Genomic DNA, 23800 nt, shown 5'->3' with positions numbered 1-23800 from the left:
CTAGCCAATGAAAATGATATGTTTTTCCAGAAATTCCTCTGACTATTAAATGACCACCCACCTTGCCTTGGTCTAAAATTATGTTAATGTATTGCTTTTGTGCTAGATGCAAAATATCCTGAACTGGATGCTACATTTTAAAAATAACCAGCCTAGACAGCTGTGAATTACTGGAAACGTACTCTTAGATTCTGAAACATAGAGATAGCAAAGTGAGTTTTGAAAAATCCGAATGGCAAAAATTTATTAGTTTACCCAGAGTTCCTACTTACTGTATTTAGAAACATGTGGACTGGGCCAGGAAAGAAAGTTAAGATAGTATACTAAATCCTAGTGCCTTGCAGATCATGGGTACCACAAATATTCCATGGTGAATGTTACTAACCTAACTGCAGAAGCAAGCTTATTATTCATGTATGTGAGAAAGATCAAGTTATTTTTCAAAGAGAGAAATAATCTCCAGAAGTTATAGTTCATTAAGTTTTGTGCAAAATATTTATTCCAACTATTGCTTTTAAAAATCCTCTAGCAAGGATGGCATGATGTTCCCCGTCCCAGTTAGTCCGTCCGTTGAGATGCTGATACAATATCATTGAACCTCTTTCTGACCTGGGTCACTAAGCTCTCAACCAGGTACAGTGTTTTGTGTTCTGCTCTCAGTAGTAATTTTGCCCTGATGGAATGGTTGGTGTTTAAATATCTGTTACCAGATATGACTTTGCTGAGGTCTCTCTATTGGTGACAAACCCAGACACGTGGCTCAATACTGTCACGTGGGACATTCCAGGTGGACAGTCTTCCCAGGTAATTCTTATAAAGACTGACTCACAAATTATAACTCTCTGCTCTGCTTTCCACACCTTATGTCTTTAATCATTTCTTGTGCCTCCATGGAAACTGCTGCATATAAAGTGTCCAGGTTTCAGATGTGCAGGGTCTCTTGAGAAGAAACCTAATGCATACATTCCTAGCATCTGAGAAGAATTGCTTGCACCTACATCAAAAGCTTTTCCTCCCTTCCTATTTTGCCAATTGCACTGTGTTGCACAGAGAAGAATCGAGTTGAGGAGGGTAGCAATAATGGAAATAACATGTATCATTTGGAAGACAAGGGACAATAGGGCATTGTGCAATCATCTCTGTTACCATGTATGGGGAAATAAAAAACGGACCTTTCTGAGAATCTCAAAATGATATTTTGGTCTGATCTCTACACCCAGGCTTCTCTTCTGGTGTTTGGAGTTGGAAACTATTGAGCAAAATGATCTTTGTGGTTTCACCAAAGTTTCAGACTTGCTTTGCTGGACCAGCACACCTAATTTTTACATTGTGAACATATATAATTCATATACCTTGCAACTTATTTAATACATAATTTACACACTTTCGCTAGTTTTTATAAATGGGATTTGGAGCATGTTTCCTAAAGGTAATCCAGACATAAAACTAATCCTGGGCTCACTTTTCTCCTATTCTTCTAGTACGGGGTCCCAAGAGTTATAGTTAAGGTGATACACGGGAAAAGGCAGTGTTTGAATAAAAGAAGAGCAGTGTGGAGGGAGAAGAGGAGGCCCATGCTCTCTGTTTAAAGGTTCCCTAGAGGTTACTCAGGGGTGATGTTACTTTCCTTCAGGGAACAAGGTAGTTCTTACGCATCTCACCTAGAACAAAGGATTAGCATGCGTGTTCTCTTCAGGCACAAACACTGAGAGTCATTTGTTTCTTAAGGCAGTGATAAAAATCTGCCTCATGTGTATTGAGCACAGAGGAAACTGGGGTAAAAAACAAGGAATAACTGATTTGTTTGGAGGCAAAGGCCTGGTGCACATAATTTTAACATAAAGACAAATAGTTAAGGAGGATGCCAGTGTCCCTGTGAGATTAAGATCACTGTCTTCATGATTGCAGAGTGGCATTCATTTGCAATTTTAGTGTACCATCTGTGACTCCCAACTGGAGTCTTAAATTTGCCTTTTTTACCCCCACTTCAATCTTAGCTAAAGCTTCCATAGTGTTTCTGTTGTTAAAAAAAAAATCTACAAAATCTACAACTGCTCACTCTGCAGTTGAATCACTGCCACTCTCCTTTGCTATTCCCTGCTCATTCAACACCTTAATGCAAATATCTCTCTTGGATTACAAAATAGTCATAATAATACTGTAGAAACTGAATACCATCCTTTTCAGAATGGAATGGAAAGAGGGTTCTGAAGCTCACTAATTTATAAGGAGCTTCTAAAAAGTCAGTGAGTCCCCTAAGTAAATGATAAGAGCTTATTTCAAAACTAAAATAATGGGTATGATATTGCAGAGTTTAAATAACAGAAGCTGGCAAAATTACTAATCTTCAGTGTTCTTTGTCATTTTTTTAATCCCAGAGAAAAATGATAAATGATGCCCAGTGTCAAGGAAATGTGAGCCCCAATTCCTGTAGTATTTAATCAGTGAAATGGTAGAAGCTTTCATAACCCACTTTCCTGGCATCTCAAAGAATTGGAAAAGTGTCTTTAGTTCAAAAGGAAGTCAGCTGGGTTGTGTGTGGGGGGTGTCATTATTACAAATGGGAATTATAGTGAAAATAGGTGGAAAGTTTAGATAACTGTAAACATGGAAGGTGCCTGGGACAGGTGTATGAGTTGGGGTGCATAATCAATTGTAATATTAAATTCCACCTTTAAGAGTTAAGATGATTATAGTATCCTGGGGGTCTGTGGACACACACAATTTGAGATGAGAAGTTGAGGGACATATTTCTCCCATTATTAGATCCTCAATAGAAATGACTTAGATTCTGGAAGCCTATTTAAGTCTTTATGTTTGTCTTAATCCAAAGTGACTATACTCAGGAATGTTGGAGCAGCTGCTAATATTCTTGTTTCACTGCCCAAAGATTATGGAGTCAGTGATCTACCAGATGTCTATGCTTATAAAAGTATTCACAGATGCAGCAAGCCTAAAATCATGAGGGGTTACAGGCAGAGTGATACAAAACCTATAATCCACCAAAACTCTAATTTCCCATTCCATCTCCAGAATTTTTCTTCAGTTTGGAATAATATTTGTATCCCTTAAAGTTATCATTTTAAATCAGGAATATATACCCTTTCTTGACAGGGCTGTGTTTTTCTTTAAACTAGAGAGATCACTAGGGATATAAAAGGTCTATTTTAGCCCCGAAGGCTGCCCTGTTTTTTTGCTTTATGAGTATATTTATAGATATATAATTCATGTGTCTAGGGCTGATATCCAGCAAATGGGGCTCTCTGCCATTGAAAAAGACAGTGGATTAAAAATTTAATAGAACCCTTGTGAACTGTGAGAATGTTGTAGGTGATGGTGAATGTAGTGGGTCATCTATAAAGACAAGAAGAGCAGCAGGAAGTTTCCATGGGGCTCCAACATTGCCTCTCTGGAGATATTTGAGTCTAAGAAGTCATAAAAACACAGAAACAAGGACACTGAAGAGCTAAACTCTGGGAGAGGACATCATGCTCCAATTCCGTGAGTTTCTTTTATGTATATTTAGGTTCTTTAGCTCATCTCTTATTTGTATTTTTCTGAATCTCTACTGGGAAGTTCACAGATAATGGGGAGAAATCATCCCTTTTCCACTAAATGAGTTGTTGGATGATATTCATTTTTGTTGGTGCCACAGAAGTGTGTACTTGCAGCACATAAATATCCAAAAGCTTGTAACCATAAATTTTTCTACATCCACCTTTAGAAAAAATAGCCATGGGAAAACATGGCAAATACCTAGGAGAGACACCAGAAAAAGCTCAAGTGTCTCAAAGAGGCTTAACATTTTAATGAGATGAGAATCTTTAGGTAGAACCTTTCCCCTCCACTACTTTGTCTGATTATATAAGGCTACAGATTCTATTTTTCAACATATGCCCAGGTAAGATGAGCCAAAGCCCCTTGATATCATTATCTATTGTAAAATAAGGAATGTCAAATGGAGTTTTTCATTTGCTTATTAATTAAGAGCTTTGTCTCCAAAGTCACCCAGACTCAAGTTAACAGCGCAGCTCTGCAGTTACTAGCCACACGAAATTGGGCAAATTGTGTAAATTCTCTGTGAAATGGGAATAACAACATAGCCTACCTCAAACCACAATTTGAATAATAATAATGCATGTTAATAATAACACATGTTAAAAATTTAGCACAGAGCTCATTGCTACTCAAAAATGCTAGTTACTAGTATCATTTCTACTAATATAAACACTGAAACTTTTGGTCATTTTTCCTATTTTTTAAAAAATATAGTAGCCTCATGCTAAGGTAGAAGTATGATGGGAGACCAAATTATTAAGGCTATTTTAAAAAAGAGTTTGAGGAATGATTTATGATAGCTCAAAGAGCTGTACTAAAAAAAAGATTAGCTTTTATTAAATTCTTACAGATGGCTTCTTCAATAAAAATAAAAGCTTTCAATTCATTTAGATAAAATAACACCTCATTGAGGAAGTTCTTAGTTTTAAACCTACAATATCACCCAACATATCAAAAAATATAAAATCATAAAAATCTAGGTAGAGAAAGCCCATTCATTAAAGCTGCTGGGTTGGAAACATATCTGTTACCTACTAATCAGTTTGATATTACTTTCTATATCAGTTTCAGAAAACACTAGCATTGAAAATTAAAGTGAAACAAGTAACCTCTTTACTTAGAAACTGTAGAGTACATACGTCTTACTGATCTTATGTTTCCTGAGGTGCATAAAGGCAACGTCTAAATTCCTTTAAGGTCCAAGGATATCCCCATAAATAGTTAGTACCTACCTGAAAAGTTGCCTAAATTAAACGTCAGGTGTGAAAATCATCATGTTTCTTCTTGGTAGAATCAGAGGATCCTTTTAAAGCTTACCTGATTAAGTCCTTGAGAGAAATGGAAACTATTAATAAAAAGGAAAAAGGAGAGAGAGAGAGAGAGAGAGAAACTGTGTGCCGTCTGTGTGTGTGTGTGTGTGTGTGTGTGTACGGTGTGTGTTTTCACCAGTACAGCTTTATACTTTGGGAGGCATCATTATGATAGGACAACACTTTAAAACCTGGGATTCTCGATGTCTTTATTCTCAGTAAAATTGATTTTGAAGCCTGTGGTGATGGTGATGGTCTAATCCTGGATAACAAAACTCACCATAATCACTTGAGAGTACCTCCTTTCCCCTCTGCAGAAGAGAAAAGCAACAACTGACTTCCCCGAATTCTTTCTATGGAGTTAAATTAGGATGTAATTACCACTGATAACACTTGGAGTTAATGCATTTTCTTCTGGGGTGCAGGCCTCCTGTAGGCTGTAACCAACTTAATATCCCATTACTTTCAAGGCTTTCAAGCTGGTTCAGGCAAAGAGGCCAGGCTTCCTTTGCATGTTAGGAACAAATTACCCACCCCCTTCTACCAAGAGTAGAGTTCACATTGATTATTCAGAGCAATTCAGCACAAAACATAAAACTGAAAATTAAGCAAATAGACACAAATGAAATAAAGTATTTAATATTATGTTCAAAATTACATAGAAGAAAATAAAATCAACTTCAGGGCCAAAGTAAGCTAGAGGGAAGGAGAGCAAATAACATCAACAAGGCATTCTCAAGATAAGGACAGAAAGAAAAGTAAAAGCAAATAAAAAATAGAGGCCATTTTAGAAAAGCAAAGAAAGAAGTCATTTCCACATAGACAAAGTAATTTAAATAAGAAAAAGCATACCGTATTCATTTATCGTCAACTTACATCAACAAATTGCCCGCATGTTTTTTGGCATGAAAGAAAAATTTACAAAAGAAAGTTGTGTAAGAATGCTCTTGGACAAATAGAATTGCCACATTCTTGTAACTTGCTTTTTTTTTTGTCGTCATTTCTTAAAAAAAACTTTTGACCAAAATGTCTAATTTTTCAAATATAATAATTTACAACAAAGGATGATACAGGGAGGCAACAACACATACATCCACACCACATAACATAAAAAGAAAAAAAATCTGCACTTTAACAAATTTTTACTTCAAGGGACTAGGGAGGGCATCAATTTTGAATTTGAAATAATTCCGACTGCAATGATTTTAAAAATTAAAAAAAAATCCTGTTTACCTTTATAATTTACCTTAAAAAATCTATGAATCTAGAGGGTTTGGAATAAATTTCTGCATTGTTATAGGTTCTCAGATATATATTTAACTTTTACAATTTTTTGTCTTTTTGACAAGTATTAGACTTTCTTTAATTTAAGGGAATGGATGACAGCACATAAATTTGAACAATGCTAAAGAAAGGAGGGGGGTGGGAAGGAATGATGCAGAAAGGGTAGGGTTGTATTTATGAGTGAACTACACAAGAGATGAAGATGATGGGAGTAAATGTGTAAGTGAGTCGCCATGTCCATGTAAGGGCGGCACGGAGTGATCTAGCTGCATTAGAGCTTCTGGCTGTAAGGAAGGGATGGGCAATATACAAAAACAAATGAGCCTACACATGCCCATCTACAGAAATAAAGAACAGAACTCTAACACTGACAATCTCACACACCCTAAGCTGCAACTTCTTCAACATGCAATTACTTCAAAAATCATTACAGTTTCATTAAAAATTTTCAAATAATAAAAACAGTTAAACTTTTTTCTCCTACTGAAAATAGCCAAAATACATAAAATAATAATACTAATAATAATGATCAAAAGGTTAAAAGCAAAACACAAGGATACTAGATTTATGCATTCAAGTTGAACAACTTCATCGACAGCCACACAGCCCCATCTAGAGTTAGGGGAAGGGGTCAGAGATCTGCAGAGGTGATGGAAAGGCAGAGTTGTATAGGGAGCCCACTTGCTGGGTTAGTAATGATTCCCCTATATAGAAAATGGTACTGTCTGAATGACCTCATTTACTTTTACCAATGTCCCCACTCCCCACCATGGTGCATGTGATTCCCAATGAGACCGGGATCATTTGAAAGATGTGGATGTGGGGATTCTGCAGCTGAAGTTGTTCCACATTTAAAGAGGGAGTGGGGAAAATTGCAGAAAACAATTCATAACTTTTTTCTCATAATTTTGGATAAAAGCAAATCTAAAGATCTAGCAATTAAAAAGAAACACACTGATATATTTATATATATAGATAGATATATATAATACAAAAAGCACTTAATTCCCAAACAAGAAGGGAGAAAAGAACCAAAAAAAAAGTTTTAAAGAAAAAAAATATTTCACACACTTTTAGGGATGAACAACCAGATGCACACGCTGAGGAGGCACAGACAGAGCAGTCAGGGGACACTTTGTTTGCTTTGCATTTTCTGGCTTGTGGCTTCCCCTTCTGATGACAGCCGAAATTAAAAACCAATGTTGTTTTATTTTTAATTTTTTTAAAAATTTTGGTTTTGCTTCTTTAAAAAAAATAAAAAGGGCGTGCAGTCTGGATGTACGTCATAAGTAGACATTTAAAAGAGAAGAAAGTGGCTAAGACTGACAAATGGGTAATCAATCATCTATTATCCTTTAATTGTAGGAATGTTAAGTTAATACATGCTTAAAGTAAGTTGCATTTAGGGAAACTAGAAAAACAGAACAGCAAGCTGGGGTTGGAGAGAGGTCAGCAAGACAAAACCGATTCGGGATGGTAGAAAGGTACTGGGTTTTATTTCATGCCCTTCCAGTAGGGGCCAAGGACACTCCAAGGCTTCTTGCCAATTCCAAGAAGAAATGTGTATATGTCTGGGGAGTTGTAGTAGAGCCTGTAGAAATGCAGGTGCAAATATACATGGGTTCATGAGATCTGCTCTAGGAAATGTACCCCGTATTCATTCATAGCCAAAGAAGGCATATTTTATAAGGTGTAGAGAGTTTATAATTAACATTGTTCCATATGAGTATTTGTGGGCATTGCCAAATTGACAGGGCACTATTGGTGACAATGGAGTATCAATAAAATGAGCCTGATAAATGGAATAGCTAACACACACACACACACACACACACACACACACACACAGTAATAGGGGTAAAACCCCTCTTCACGTATAATAGTGGTACAGTGTCAGTAGTGTCAGTGTCTGTAAACTACAGGATAGTCAGGAAATGATGGTTTATTTGGAGTACATTGAGGAAAACTGTATCAGTTCTCTAGAGACCCTGTGGGAAGCAACATATTCCCCTCAATGTATATTGAGAAAATTAGAGGAGTGAGAGGAAGACAGAAGAAGGAGAAGAAGAGGAAGAAGAAGAAGAAGAAGAAGAAGAAGAAGAAGAAGAAGAAGAAGAAGAAGAAGAAGAAGAAGAAGAGAGAGAGGGAGAGAGAGAGAGAGAGAGAGAGAGAGAGAGAGAGAGAGTATATGTGTGTTTTGAGGGAAAGATACTGTAGAAGGGACATGGGGTAGGAGATTTAGAAATGGCCTCAGCCTCTACTGGAAGAGATCACACAAGTTTTATTCAATATTATATCTCTGTGAGAACATTCATGTTCAACCAAGGACTGGGAAACCTGGGTAGGCGAACCACAAAGGCAAGACATTGAGGGCACCTGATTCTGACAGCCAATTCCAATCACTGCCAAGAACTCATTTTGGGTGACTTTGACAAACAAAATAAATTGTGAGGATGAGCCAGATTTTTGCCCCCTCTGGACGCCCCTTTTATTATTTTATATTAAAATAATGATAATAACTTGTCCCCATGGGTCAGTCCATACCAAGATTTTTAGTCTCTGGTTCAATAATGTTAATCATTAAGGAACTTCACAAAGAGCAGCTGGGTGGTTTTAGGAGGTAGAAAAAAAATCCCCAATTGTATAGGAAAAGAGAAACCCTTGTTGCCATTTAGGTGATTTTTTGGACTGATTATACTTTTAAAGTTGAATTTTGTTTGAGGAGACCCTATAAATGTTCTTATGGCCTCACGAAGCATCAAATGACTTCTGCAGAACAAAGTTAGTTCATATGGATTATTTTTGTATCACAGGCCTTTTCTTAAAGCAGGAATCATAACTATCATAATCTAAATATGAAACATAAAGAATAAGATACTACCAATACATACATACGCCTAGATAATCAGAGGTATTTTGAGGAAGATATATCAGCGATTTGGGTCTCCTAAGGTTTCTACTGAGTAATTTACCTCTTTAAAAATAACCTGTTTTCAAATTCATACAAGTAGGACACCATTTACATTCTGAAAATCACTGGTTTAAATGAACATATCAAAATTTATGGTTGTCATTTTGCAAATAAAGTATGTATTTTTGAACCCATGGAAGCCATAATTTCAAATGAAGCCAACACAGCCAAAATTCAGTGCATATACATTTTTATAATATAATCCAACCATCGGTTAACATGTACAAAACTTGTTTGGTTTCTAATATAAGATAGCAAATAATATTGCTAGTAGTGCATAATCATGTCAAATTTCTCTTTCATTAGCTATCTACACTACGCTTTTATTATCGGTAACTGCATGGTTTTGTATCTATGTCTCTACTGGGTGTAAAGAATGCTTTAGGATTATTTTTGCCATTGAGAACAAATAATACAATAATCGGACTTGAAACAGCATATTTTTTTGATGCAACCATTTTTATCCCACCATGACCAAATAACCCTGTCTAAATGTAAAATCAAACTTTTAGAAAACATCAAATGCAATACATTGCAATTACCCTGGTCAGCATTCATCTTGGAGAATGCACTGATTCCAAAGAAAAAAGTTTCTAAACTGCATGGGGTTGTGCTTAAGAAGCCCAAAGACACTCAAATACCTCAAGTTGCAAACGCGCCTCTCTGGGAGAGTGGGTCTTCTGGCTACAGGGCATTGAATGTAAATAGGTGAGGTCAAAGAGGGAGGCCCAAATGATTACTTCATATATGGTTAAATATTGTAAATTTCTGAGGGAAAATACTGGAGAGAGGAAAAAGAGGAAACCTTCTTGGGAGTTTGAGTACACCAGGGAAGACATACAATATTATAAGTAGGGAGGTCTAAGAAAGGAGTTTGGAGAACCAATGCCTAATGAGGACTTTCAAGAATTTTGCATCAGATCTACATGGTACTAGTAAACCTCCTCCCCTGTCCCTCCTATGAAATATAAAAAACAAAACAAAACAGTTCATCGATTGTTATTTTATGGGTCCATGGGATGAAGGGAGAGATTCTTCTGGGAGAATATCAGAATAAAATTAGAGACTCTAAGCACAGATATGGAATCCTGGGAATAGGATTCCTGTCATGTCCTGTCTCATTGGTTACAAAACGGTCCTCCCCCCATATACTCTGCCTTCTCATAGTCTCTTTCTCAGATATGAGTGATAGAGAAAGAATGAAGATGACTGCTTCATACATACTATTTGCTTCTAAGTAAAGTTTAATATTTACTTTTTAATGCTGAACAAAAATGCCCTCAGGTAAAAAATTCATGTGCATTTTTCCCCAAACTCACTTTCCACATAGTATAACTACAGTGAATAAGGAGACACAGAAAGACTAAACCTTTATGATGAAAAAGAAAGCCCAGGACAATATCAACATCAAGCCCAATACTTAGACCTGCATTTCTGTATTAATTATTTGCTTGCCCAATTTAGAGTAATTTTTCAAACTTAAGAAGACAGATAAGAATGGATAAAACATTATGAAGAATAGTATCACATAGTCAAAACTGGTAAGAGAGAATGTTCAGACATGGAAGGAAATTAAATTAATGACTTCTTTCGCTATATCTGCATGACCTTTAACTTGTGCCTATAATTCTGTCCCCCAACCTCCACTCTTCTTTGTGAACCTACTATGCCCTATACAGATTTGAATGACTCCAATACTCCAATGCACTTTGTTTTATTCTCAGTTTCAACTAGACTCTAAAAACTTTAGGAAAAGGATAGAGTCATTTTTAAATTTATTTTTCTTACCAACTAAAATGTTAATAAACATACAAACATTTAGTGAATAAACCAATGAATGAGTAAATGAATTAATATATTTAATTACTCACTTTTTTTATACCTACACACTCTACTATACCTTTCATAAATGCATTAAAATAATGTATCACCACAGTGGCCACTTATGCATGAAATCTAGTATATGGGATAGAAATTTTAGGAACAGGAAACTTAAGTTCCAGGCTTGGTTGTACTGATTACTATACCAGCTTATTAGGACATTGAACAAGTCAGTTAATCTTCATGTTTGTTTCCTCATGTGTAATATGAAGATTATAATGTCTATTCAATTAACCTACCTCACAGGGTAAGCTTATACAACTGAGATTTTGAATGTGAAAGTGCTTATAAATTCTAAAGAGCTTTTCAAATACTTGTTACTATTGTCTTCAAAGCTGATACCATAACATCAGCTATGAAAGAGGCTGAATCAGTAAGTGCTACTCCAAGTGTGATCCTTGGAGTATCTGCTTCAGCATCAAACAGTAACCTCAATCCCAAATCCTAACCCAAATAGCTGTTATTCTACTTCTCTTGAACCTCTGTCCCTACCCCTCCAATAATGCTAAATTCCCAAAGCTCAATTACTTCATCTTTTAATGGTGAATTTTTGTTATTTCTGCTTCCAAATTTATAATTGTTTTATTTCATTTTTCTGTAGGTTAGAGTTAATATCTAATGAGGTATTATTTAAATATGCTTTCATAATAACATATTCATTTAATGGCAGGAGCATGGGCCTGGAGGTGAGCTATTGCCCTCTATCAAGTCATGTGACTTGACAAAAACTCACTGTTCCTCATCCCAACCCCTGGAACCTGTTTCCTCATTTATAAAATGACAAAGACTTGTCCTCTCTAACTCAGAAATTTATGGTCTCACAAGTAAAATTACTTTGGAAACTTTAAAATATTCAATTCAAATGCAAGATGTTATTTACTATATTGTATGAGGTCAGCACTTCTTGGTGCTACTGAAGAAATCGAAGAGGATGATGACAAAAGAGGAAATCTCATTAAATCTCTTGGAAATATACATCCCAACAAACATTTGAACCATGAGGAAAGGACAGAAGGGAGTGGAAGGTCAAGTTAGTATTGTAGCTATTTTCTACCAAAGTGTTGGTACTGGTTAAGATATACAAAAGGAAAAACTCCATTAAGAAATTCCTACAAATTAATATGATTCTTTTCATTGTGTTTTAATTCTAATCAGGAATTAATGTAAGTAAGCCTTTCTTACTCAAGATATTATGATTTCCTTGATGCACAAGTTGAATCTTTAGGCTTATCTTATGGTTTTTAATCTGTTTAGCATAGAGCGGGGCACACCATAGGTCTTCAATACATATTTGTTGAATTTCAAAAATAGAAAAGCTTGCAACATTTGGATTTCTGCTTTGTAAAGCTATCCTTGCTGGCATTAATTTTTTAATCAAGAGGGAATTATCTTCATGAAGTACAGAAAAAAAAAGAGCAGTTGCCGAAACCGGTTTGGCTCAGTGGATGGAGCGTCAGCCTGCGGACTGAAGGGTCCCAGGTTCGATTCCGGTCAAGGGCATGTACCTGGGTTGCGGGCACATCCCCAGTGGGAGATGTGCAGGAGGCAGCTGATCGATCTCTCTCATCGATGTTTCTAACTCTCTATCTCTCTCCCTTCCTCTCTGTAAAAAATCAATAAAATATATTAAAAAAAAAAAAGAAAAAAAAGAGCAGTGTAAACAGGGCTCAAAGCCATGTGCTAAGCAACCTCTGTTCTTAGCCTTGCCTCTGTGTGGATTTTTAGGGCTCATATATGCATAATAGCTCATTATGTGTGAACTATTAGGCCCCTTTAATATTATTAAAGTCAAGGACAGTAGGCAATATAAAATATTTATTTTATAAACATAAAAAGATACCTGTGTGTTAGTCAGAAATGAAGGCTCTGTGTGAAATATTTTGCTCCTTTAGCTTGAATAACCCAAGATTTTTCCACCTTCTCTCTCCCTGACCTGGCCCCTTATGTCTCCATCACTTTACTGCCCTTGTTAAGGCCCTAGGTTGCTTTAATTTTCAAGGCTATCCTATCTAGCCCCTTGGCTGTAATACCTACCATCTATATGACTATGATTTCCACTTCAAACCTCCTCTCAGAATTCCAGGTTTCTTTACCCAAATTCCTACTCAACATTTTCACTTCAATGTCTTAAAAGCACTTCACATTGGAAAGGGCCAAACGGAACTTTGAATTTTGCTCTCCTCCTAAATGTTCACCTCCCCTCATATTTCTTATTTCTTGGGTTTGACCTACTAGTAGGTATACAATCCCCTAATTAGTCATCACACTTGAGTCCCATTCTCAGCTCACTTCCATGTATCCAGTGCACTAGGAACTCTTGTTGACTCTACTTTGGCAACAAATTTCTCACGTGTCTACTTTGTTCCATTGCCATTAACCAAGACCTAGAGCAAGCCACCATTATTCCTTGTTTGGCCTCTGCAGTTGCTTCCCAATTGATTCCCGTACTCCACTTTTGGATCCCTAAAATTCATTCAAATATTGAACTAAGGTAATCTTTAAGAAGAGTACAATGGCCCTGGTTGTGTGACTCAGAGGGTTGGAGCATTGTGCCATACACCAAAAAGGTTGATGATAGAGAAACATCGATCAGCTGCCTCCTGCACATCTCCCACTGGGGATGTGCCCGCAACCCAGGTACATGCCCCTGACCGGAATCGAACCCGGGACCCCTGAGTCCGCAGGCCGACGCTCTATCCACTGAGCCAAACCGGTTTCGGCGAACTAAGGTAATCTTTAAGAAGAATACAATGGCCCTGGTTGTGTGGCTCAGAGGGTTGGAGCATTGTGCCATACACCAAAAAGGTTGCAGATTTGATTCCTAGTCAGGACACATACCTAGGTTGGGGGTTCAATCCCCTGTTGGAGTGTATACAGAAGGCATCTGATCAATGTTTCTCTCACATTGATGTTTCTCTCTCTCTATCTCTCTTCTTCTCTCTCTAGAATCAATAAACATATCCTCAGATGAGGATAAAAAATAATAAAAAGTATACACTATAAATCAGATCAAATCACTTTCTTGTTTAAAATCTTTAAAGGTAGAATTCTTCAAACCAAAATTCTGTACTCTGACCCACTGTGAAAGTGCCCTGTCATGTGCCCATTGTCTACCACTCCAGTCTCATCTCCTACAGCTCCTTCTGACCCAGGACCTCTCTGATTATGGCCATGCACTCTAGTTTCCCTACCAGGAACACTTCTTTTCTTGTTCTTTGCCTGGCTAGTTTCTTCTGGTAGTTCAGGTTTCTCCTCCAATTTTACTCCTTAGAGGGCCTTTGATGACTTCCCTGTAAGTAGCAAGCTGTTCACTAACTGATCATCCCTCATGACTCTCTGCAAAGTACTTACTAGTTGGTTCTTGCCCATTTATTTATGGAATATAAGCTCCATGAGCACACAAATTTGCCTTATTCTTCACTGTCCTTAGAATAATGCTGGACCTATAGTAAGAGCTCAAGTTGGTCACTCCACCATTCTCTTGCTGTCTTCCAGAGCATGGTGCTTTATCCACAGAAGGAATGGAGTGAATGTTTTGTAAACTACTGAAGCATTGCATTCTCTATTCTGTTTTATTTTCTTGTACATGTCTCTAAACCAGATGGGATTTCCCTGAGTTCTAGTTAGCACTTCCAATGCAAATTGGACCTTCTCATCACAGCTGGCTTAAAAAGCCTTCCGAAAAATAAATCACTATCAAGATCATTCTTCCTTTCATAAATTGGTAGTGGGATGTTTACTAAAAACTCAGGCTTTTCATTGAGTTGTGAAAACTAAAGATAAAATAAACTCAATATCCAAACCTAGAGATATCAGACTTTGATGCTTGTCTGCAGGCAATCAGAAGGAATGGGCCAAACAAATTATGAGTGGGAGGAATGGTGATCAGAGTAGCGAAATGTACATGGTTATCTTTGCTTGCTGTGGCCCTGCAGTCACTGACAGCAGAACCCGACAGCAGTGGGAACTTTCTCCTCAGCTGGTACCATGACATTTTATGATTCTGTTTATATAGTAATGAATTATTGAATAAGGTTTATTTTGCCTCTTTTTTCCCCACCAAAGCTCCTCTACTTTGTCATTATGACCAGAATTCTGACCAATTTCTTTGAGCTGTTGTTTTGTTTGGGTGGTAGCAGCTGGGTATTCCATCCTGTTGCCACCTCTCTGTAGGGCCCTTAAGTTCTTTAAGTTGTCCATGGGAAATAGCTGAACTTGACAACATATTGCTATAAAACTCACCATATCGTGAAAACACCTCCTTCCCCCTAAAATCTATCTTCAATGCAAAGAATGTATAGTGTTCATAAAATCCATACCACTGAGGAGTTTTTGAAACTAATGGAAATTAGGACTGTACAAACAAGATGAAAAGCTTGGCTAAGACTCATGCACTTGACAGTAAGATGATATACCGTTACTATATGGCTTTGACTGTATCTGACCTGAGACTCAAGTAGCTGGTTTATCAGAAAGGAGAAGACTACAGAGATGGCTGGGTGAGCAAGACACTTCTCATGAAATTATTTTTAATTATTATAAACTAAAGGGAAATATTTCCTCATCATTCTCTAAACCAGTGGTTCTCAACCTTCCTAATGCCGCGACCCTTTAATACAGTTCCTCATGCTGTGGTGACCCCCAATTTCATTGTTACAAATTGAACATAATTAAAGCATAGTGATTAATCACAAAAACAATATGTAATTATATATGTGTTTTCCGATGGTCTTAGGTGACCCCTGTGAAAGGGTCGTTCGACCCCCAAAGGGGTCGCGACCCACAGGTTGAGAACCGCTGCATAAACTCAATATATATGAGCTTTCAGATTAGTGAAGATACATATATGCTTAGGAACAAATACATAAGCTCAAATGGTTAACATAGTGATTTCCTCACAAATATGGAAAAAGGAAAGAAAATATAAATTATAATTATATAATTTAAATTAAAACATGAATATATAATTTAAAACATAAATCAACCAGAAATCTACTTCTGGAAGGAGCTGTTCTTAGGAGTTATTAAGAACTTATTTCTGCCATACATTGTGTTAAGTGCTTTAGATATTTTATTTTACTTAATCATTACACTGACAACTTAGATATCAGCAAACTTTGGCTGAAAGAAGTTAATTTGTTCAAAGTGACACATTAGAAAAATGAATAGTTCTGACTGTATCCAATCCTATTTATTTTACATTGAACCACAATGTCATCCTTAAACAGGATTTTTTAAATATTCAGTTCTGAGTATGAAAAATTACAAATGAGCTAATCTATGGGCACAAAAATAACTTCTATAGGAGATCCTAGAATCTTCACAGATTTATTTCAAACTCTTATGCCTTCAAAATTATAATTGTACAATGAGATATTCAGAGGGTCTCTGAGGGTTTTCTTGCACAATCTTAGGTCATGTTAGTCAGACCTAGTAAATCAGTCTCTGTTGGGGGTAGTGGAGACAGGTTGGCAGACAGTGTCTGGATATATACATGTATGATTGGGAAGGAATGCAAACCTTTCTGGTTTTGATTTTTACTTTGTCATTTTCACTTACTTAGTATTAATCTAGAAAACTACTTTTAGCAAAATATTGAACTAGCTCCTTTTGTGTCATGTTGAGTGTTATAGTCTTTACTGGCATGTAAACAAGTATAGACACATGGCTATATTTTGAGCAATACATAAACAGTGTTTTGAATAGTGGCATTTCATGTAAAATGTTGTTGTGTCTGTAGCTGTGAAGCTGAACAGCAAATCATACTAGTATATAGTCAAATGGTTGTTTCAAGAAATGGAAGGTTAAGAGGACTGGGCCCTCCAGGAGACTCTGATAAGGCCTCTTATCGCACATACTCTGGCCTCATTTAGCAGTTATCAGAGCAGCACTTGGAAATCTCTTATCAGATGAGAGAAAGGTAGCAGAGATAGAATTAGGAAAATGAAGAGAATGGGTTCTGGATGGAATGCCAACTTTTGTAACAGAGTTTGTTTCTCCAGTGGTACTAAAAATCTTAGCAGTTAGTAAGAAATGTTTGATTTCTGTGTTTTCTTTATTTTATTTTTTTAACAAGAGAAAATAACCAAATTTAATACATATATATGTATGGGAACCCTGCATACATGAGAGGTTCAGAGAGTCCATATGGAGGAGAGGTTCAGAGACAGAAAGGGGGATTGAGGTTTATAAACAGTCTGAGGTAGGGATGAGGTATTGCACCTTGATGGCTTCAAAGAATCACTGCAGGATGATAAGATCAGATATTTAGTAAATAAAACTTTCCCCTGCCATATAGGTGGGTTGTAAGGCTATCCTTGATAATCTCTATGGGCAAGTCCTCTAATTCAGATTCTTCTAGGCAGTTTAAGGATGGGCAATGGGGCAGGGGAGGGGGAGGGAGACAGAAGTTTCTCCTGAGCAAGGGAAGTTGTCTTCAGCTCAAAACAATCTGCACACCATGTAGGCACATTTGGGTTGGGGTGACTTGTTCTGGATCCCTACTTTTCTCTCCTCTGAAACTTCTTTATGTTTTTAAGGGTTAAAAGTATTGGTGGGTGTGGGGCATTCTACTTATTTACCAACTGTCTGGATTTCCGGTCCATCTATATAGTTGTTGTTGTGCAGTGGGATTTCCATAACAAACAAGCTAAGAATTTGTATGTAGTATAATGCGCATGCTCTTTCATGCATATTTTCTTGGGAGTGGAGTCAGAGCTGCTTTCTTCTGCCTGGGTACATATAAGATGTGGTTACTTGGCAGATATCTGGATGTTTGTTCCAGATTGCAGAGTTTTGCACATCTGGGTTATTTTCATTCCAAAAGGTTCAATTAAATAATATTGTGCTGCATTTGCATAATATTTTCAATAGAGCTTCTAATCTGAATCTTTAAATTAAAAAAAACACACATAAAACTTGTGCATGTCAAGTAAGAATTTCAAAATTATTGATCAATTGGTACCTCTAAAGATGATCTGCTAATATATTGATAATCCTATTAGTATCATATTAGGGGGATTTGTAGAATATGAGTTTTTATTTTAAGGGTAATCTCTCAACTTTTTTCATAAAACAAACCCTATTGAAAAACTGACAAAGACTGCATGCTCTTTCTCAATAAAGATGCTCTTGTAAATAAAATTTTGTAAAGAAATTCAAGAGATCTTTTCCATGGATTTCAAGGTAAAATTTTAAGGAGAATGAATATAAATATGACAAAAAGTAATATCTGTAAAATTGACTCATAAATTGTAGCGTTATATATACATATGAGGCAACTGCACAGCAAAAGCAACAAAAGGATGAATTTTCATTGTGACGATAAATGATGTTGGAGTTTGGTTCACTGGAATTTAATCCTTTTTTTTACTATCTCTAGTTATCTGAGTTAATATAAAAGGCCATTATTAAGAGTCTAGTCTAAAATTTGCCTTCAATGTAAAACATATTTTATTCTAATATAATGTGGCTAGATATTGTTAAGTTTGATATTCATCAGCACTGGTTAAATGAACCCAACCTCAGGTGCAGATCTAATAGAGCCGGATGTTAATTAATGTGATCCAAACAACTTATCATTTCAGGCTTGCTTCTATTAGGAAAGATGTGTTATGGCTGTACGCTAATAGAAAAGCCCATTAGTTGCATGGATTCCAATTTCCTTTATCTATATTAGTTACTGAATAGTAGGTTTCTTGTGATATTAATATTTTATCATTGTTTCTCTTTATGTTTGGAGAATTAGTTTAAAACCATAAAATTATGGAGCAAGATTCAGTGGATGTATTTAATATTTTTTAATGTGATAGGTTTCATTTATAACTTTTAATCTAGGAGAATAAATCCATTTTTCTCTTAAGATTCAATTTTGGTGTCCCTATGTGCAATGCCAGATAGCATTAAAATCAGACACGGAAGGCTACTTTATGCTTTCATATATATTTGAGCCCCACTATAATGCTGTGATGAATGGGGTAGATGTTATTTACACCTTAAAGCACAGTTTCTCAGCCTCATCATTACTGACTTTCTGGGTTGGATACTTCTCTACTGTGGGAGTTGTTCTGTGCACTGTAGGATGTTTAGCAGCTTCCCTGGCCTCAACCGACCAGAAGTCAATAGCATCTCCCAAGTTGTGAAAATCAAAAATGTATCCGGGATTTCCAAATGTCTCCTAGAACAAAATCACCCTCCGTATAGAACCACTGGCTTCAAGGTAAAAAGCAATAACACTGCATTGCAGAGAATTTAAGGCATCGGTTCAAGGTCATAAAGACACTGAGTAACTGAGCCAGGGCTGCGGCCCATGTTTCTGATATATTGTTCTCTCCTTTCCTGCTGTGGTCCAACTTGGGAGAGACTACATATTATGATTCCTGTAGTGTTCCTGTTGTACCATAAATATCATAACATAGACAATATTGTAATATTATTAATATACATAGAAGGCCATAGGAAATATGTAAAAGTGCTTTTTAATTCTGAAGTATTATAAAGATTTCACCTAAGTACTTGCATGTCAGAGAGAGAGAGTCAGAGAGAGAGAATCCACTTTGAGCTGGACATTTGGGGGGAATCACAAAGGAACTGAAAATCCCAGAGTAAGGTAAACTGGAAACGAGATGGATCTGCCGCTGATTTCAAGTCCCCAACTGCAGAACTGATCTTCAAGAGTCGTTTAAGTACTTAATGCAATCTGGCGACTGCTGGCATCTTTCCCAAACACTCTTTTAGCTGTTATGGTGGAATTTTGCCAGCAGCCAAGATACTCGTTTATAGTTTCAAATGATTAGCAGGTACAAACAATGAAAATTCATTCTCAGTGTTTCTAAGGATGGCGGAGCTGTGCCTAAATGAAATAGCTTCATCCTCCAGACATGGATAAAGAAGCTGGAAACCTCAAAACTCATGTTCAATAAGATAAAAATAAAACCAGATACGACACCTAGACCCATGGAAACCTGGTGTCTAAAGAGTCTGTGAATGTATCCTCAGTTCTCATGATTATATGAGCTTTCCAGAGGCACGGATGAAATGTATAGGACAACCACACACAGAAGTGCCATCCCACCTTGCATGTGGGAAACACCAGAGCCTGACCCAGGTCTGCATTATCATTAGGTTCATGACCAGATCTCATTGGAAAACACACACTCAATACCTATTGAGTAATGAATGCCAAGATTACCTAAAAGAGAGAAAAAAATTGTGAAGCTAGGTCTGCAGTTCTATTATATTTCAGAGGAAGAATTAAGTTTCTTGTTCCTTTAAAAAAAATGACACAGCTGGTGAAAAAGCAAGCATTTTTTTTCTTAAAATGCTCTCAACCCCCAATTTCCTATGGAATCTAGACATTCCCTCCATTTTTCTTTTTCTCACAATTCCTTAGTGGTCTCCCTCTCTCTCTCTCTCTCTCTCTCTCTCTCTAATAGGACTATTGACCCTTAAAGACCTCATATCAACACTTCCCTGAAATGAACTGAAACCTCCTTGGAGTTTATCTGTCATTTTAATATTTGTGTCACCTAAAAAGAGTTTATTCAGCCTCCTTCCCATTTCATCAATCAGTGTGAAAGAAATGAGGAAAAGATGAGGAAAAGGACTAAATAAATAGGTGGCTTACAGCTCTTAATAATGTCTTGCACAGAATAACACAGAAAGTTCACAGAGTTGCCTACATAGTGACTGAGCCTGGCTGGCGTGGCTCAGTGGTTGACTATCAACCTATGAATCAGGAGGTCATGGTTCAATTTCCGGTCAGGGCACATGCGCAGGTAGCAGATTTGATCCCCAGTAGTGGGTGTGCAGGAGGCAGCCGATCAATGATTTTCTCTTATTATCGATGTTTCTATCTCTCCCTCTATCTTCCTCTCTAAAATTGATAAAAAATATATTTTAAAAAATAGTGAACTGAGCAAGTCTCCTTCTAAAGAGCACACGTGTCAGAAAGTCGGTAATGGAACAAGGTGGTTTAGTCCATTCCAACCAAATGGAGAGGGTATTTTGGTCCATTTACTCAAACTCTGGTAAATACAAAGTTTTTTAATAAAGTGGACAAGTAGACTAGTTGTCCTCCATTGTGCCATGAGTGATCTGGGCCACTGAATGGTAAATCAAGACTTGCTTTTCCTAGGTCTGGCCAGTGGCATCAGGCAGTGGTCTGGGAGGACACTGGGGCCTGTGGGTGGTTTATAACCCCCAGGCTTTTATAAAATGCAATACCATCCTCCTTTTTTAAAAATATCAGAGAGGAAGGGAGAGGAAGAGAGAGACAGAAACATCAATGATGAGAGAGAATCATTGATCGGTTGCCTCCTGCACACCCCGCACTGGGGATTGAGCCTGCACCCAGGCATGTGGCCTGACAGGGGATCAAACCATGACCTCCTGGTTCACAGGTTGATACTCAATCACTGAGCCAGACCGGCTGGGCCCACCTCTTTTTCTAGTTGAATACTTGCAGAATAAAATAATCACATGCTAAACTATTCTCTCTTTCTCTCTTCTTGTATCACACTCGAGCCAGAAATTTTAAGGTATACTAAGTATAATTCCAGGAAAAAAGGTGCCTCCATTCTAAAATTGAAACAGAAAAGCCTTTTGTTCATTGTGTTCATTACCTAAAGCCAAGAGTGCATGACTTCCAAGCTGCTTCTTGAGCCTGAATCCAAACTCTATCGCCAGATAAAGGATTTTACATAAATACAACATTTTCTCCACTCTCCCACCCCCCAACACACCACCCAGGAGAAATAGAACAAATTATTTCTAGAATCTAAACTTATTTTTTCAAGCTGCTCCAAAAGTTACAACTACAGTAATATAGTCATAAATGTTCCCTGGAACTTCATTCATTTTAAAATGATGCAACTTTCCTGGACAAGTCATACCAGAGCAACATCAACTGTCATTTGTGTGATAACAATGGCCTTCTCCATCCATCCATGCCAGGCCATTGTGAAGAAAATGGCCATAATGATCAACACACTTTTTTTCAGCATGAATGAACCTCATCAGTAGTCTTTCAAATGCTCTAAGGGTGTTGCAGACAGATAAACAAGCCCGGCTTGGAGGCAGTGCCTGGATTTGAAGCTGCCCAGCATATCTTCTTCATTCAGAGTGTGTTGTGTGAAGCAATGCATTGTAATGAAGTACAGTAAGCAGTACTGTGGATATGCAGACACCTTCATTTTTCTAAAAAAAGGCATTGGATTCTGTGGCCACGGTAGGCTGGGTGTGTTGATGATATTGTTACCACAACTCAATTCTATTTATTCCAGAAAAAAAAGATGCTTACTAGCAATCTCTTTTAATGGAGAAAACTAAACTTCAGGGAAGTCTGATATCCCATGGAATTAAAAAAAGAAACACACACACACACAACACAAACAAACCCCACAACCACCAATGTTTCCATTTAGGAATTAGAACTAAGCTTTTGTGGCAGCATGCATATTGATCATTATGTGGGCAATAAAACAATTTATTTATAACTGATTCAGGCTACAACTACTAACCTTGATAGTTACTGGTTCCTGGGTCCATAAAATGTGACATGCTATGTCACTTAACAAATCTAAATGGTAATCAGCAGTAATCTCATAAAGTGCAATGGGTAGCAGAAGTGATGGACTATTATAAGCAGAAGGTAAGCCATACGTGGGCAATGACAGACATAAAGAAAACCTGCTGTTTCCTAATTGATAGAAAGAACATTTAAGTTCCAACCCAGTACTGGGATGCTGTGAGCAATCCAAAATGTGACTTGGGAAACTCTTATGGTGGGAACAGGCATTCAGAATAGACTTCCTATTATTTTCTTTTCAGAAAAAAGAATATTTCTTAATTATAATAATAATCACTATTATTAATAATAATTATAAATACAACATATAATCTAGGTAACAAATATGAAATATTATTATACAGTGCTAGTATAAAACATTTTTCTTTTATTCCAACTATGGAAGCACAAGCAAAATTTATTTTCAAATATGTTTTTTATTGATTTCAAAGAGGAATGGAGAGAGAGATAGAAACATCAATGATGAGAGAGAATCATTGATTGACTGCTTCCTACTGGGGATCGAGCCTGCAATCCAGGCATGTGCCCTTGACTGGAATCGAACCTGGGACCCGTAAGTCCACAGGCCAACACTCTGTCCACTGAGCCAAACTGACTAGGGCCACAAGCAAATTTTTTATTGTGGGGCAAGTATGAATAAATCAGAACATGTACAAACCGTTTCCTTCAAATCATTAATCACACTGGGAAATGATCAGCAATTTTAAAATCACATATTCAATGACTTAACTGATATTGACTGTAATGGTGAGGGTGGAAGTGAGGGGGAGAATGTGTTTTCTCTAAAGTGTGGAACTGTGTAAATTATAAGTAGATCAATATTTGATCTCCACTTCCTCATGATCATCACCAATATGCAATTGCCAGCACAATCCTTTGAAGCAACTTCTGTTTCTTAAAAAAAAAATGTTGTGTGATTAACTCTTTATTGAGCTCTGCACAATCTAAGAATGCTTAGAATTTGCACTCTGTCTTACATCTTTTACATCCAAGTTGTATGTGCTTACAGAAATAATGCACAATCATATACCTAACTATTAAGAGTCATCTAAGACTGAGAATCTTGGAACCGGTTTTAGTGACTCTTCTAGTCTAAGACACATAACCCTGTCACCTTCTCCATTATTGGTAGAAATTGGTGTACAAAAATACAGATTGACTGCCTTTCTAAGCCAACTTTCTTCCAGTGAATATATCATTTTACTCTAT

At 36.9% G+C, this 23800-nt stretch overlaps 1 protein-coding gene across 5 annotated transcripts in view; it reads right to left on the bottom strand.

Moving 5' to 3' along the window:
• The window catches only part of NRXN3 (neurexin 3), a 1457090-nt gene that overhangs the window by 4308 nt on the left and 1428982 nt on the right, over positions 1–23800 (bottom strand). The gene's annotated exons all lie outside the window — the stretch shown is intronic.

This window comes from Myotis lucifugus, unplaced genomic scaffold (genome assembly GCF_000147115.1).
Source record: "Myotis lucifugus unplaced genomic scaffold, Myoluc2.0 scaffold_34, whole genome shotgun sequence".
Taxonomy (NCBI): Eukaryota; Metazoa; Chordata; class Mammalia; order Chiroptera; family Vespertilionidae; genus Myotis; species Myotis lucifugus.
The sequence above is the reverse complement of the archived record's forward strand: the minus strand, read 5'-3'. Positions and strand labels throughout refer to the sequence as shown.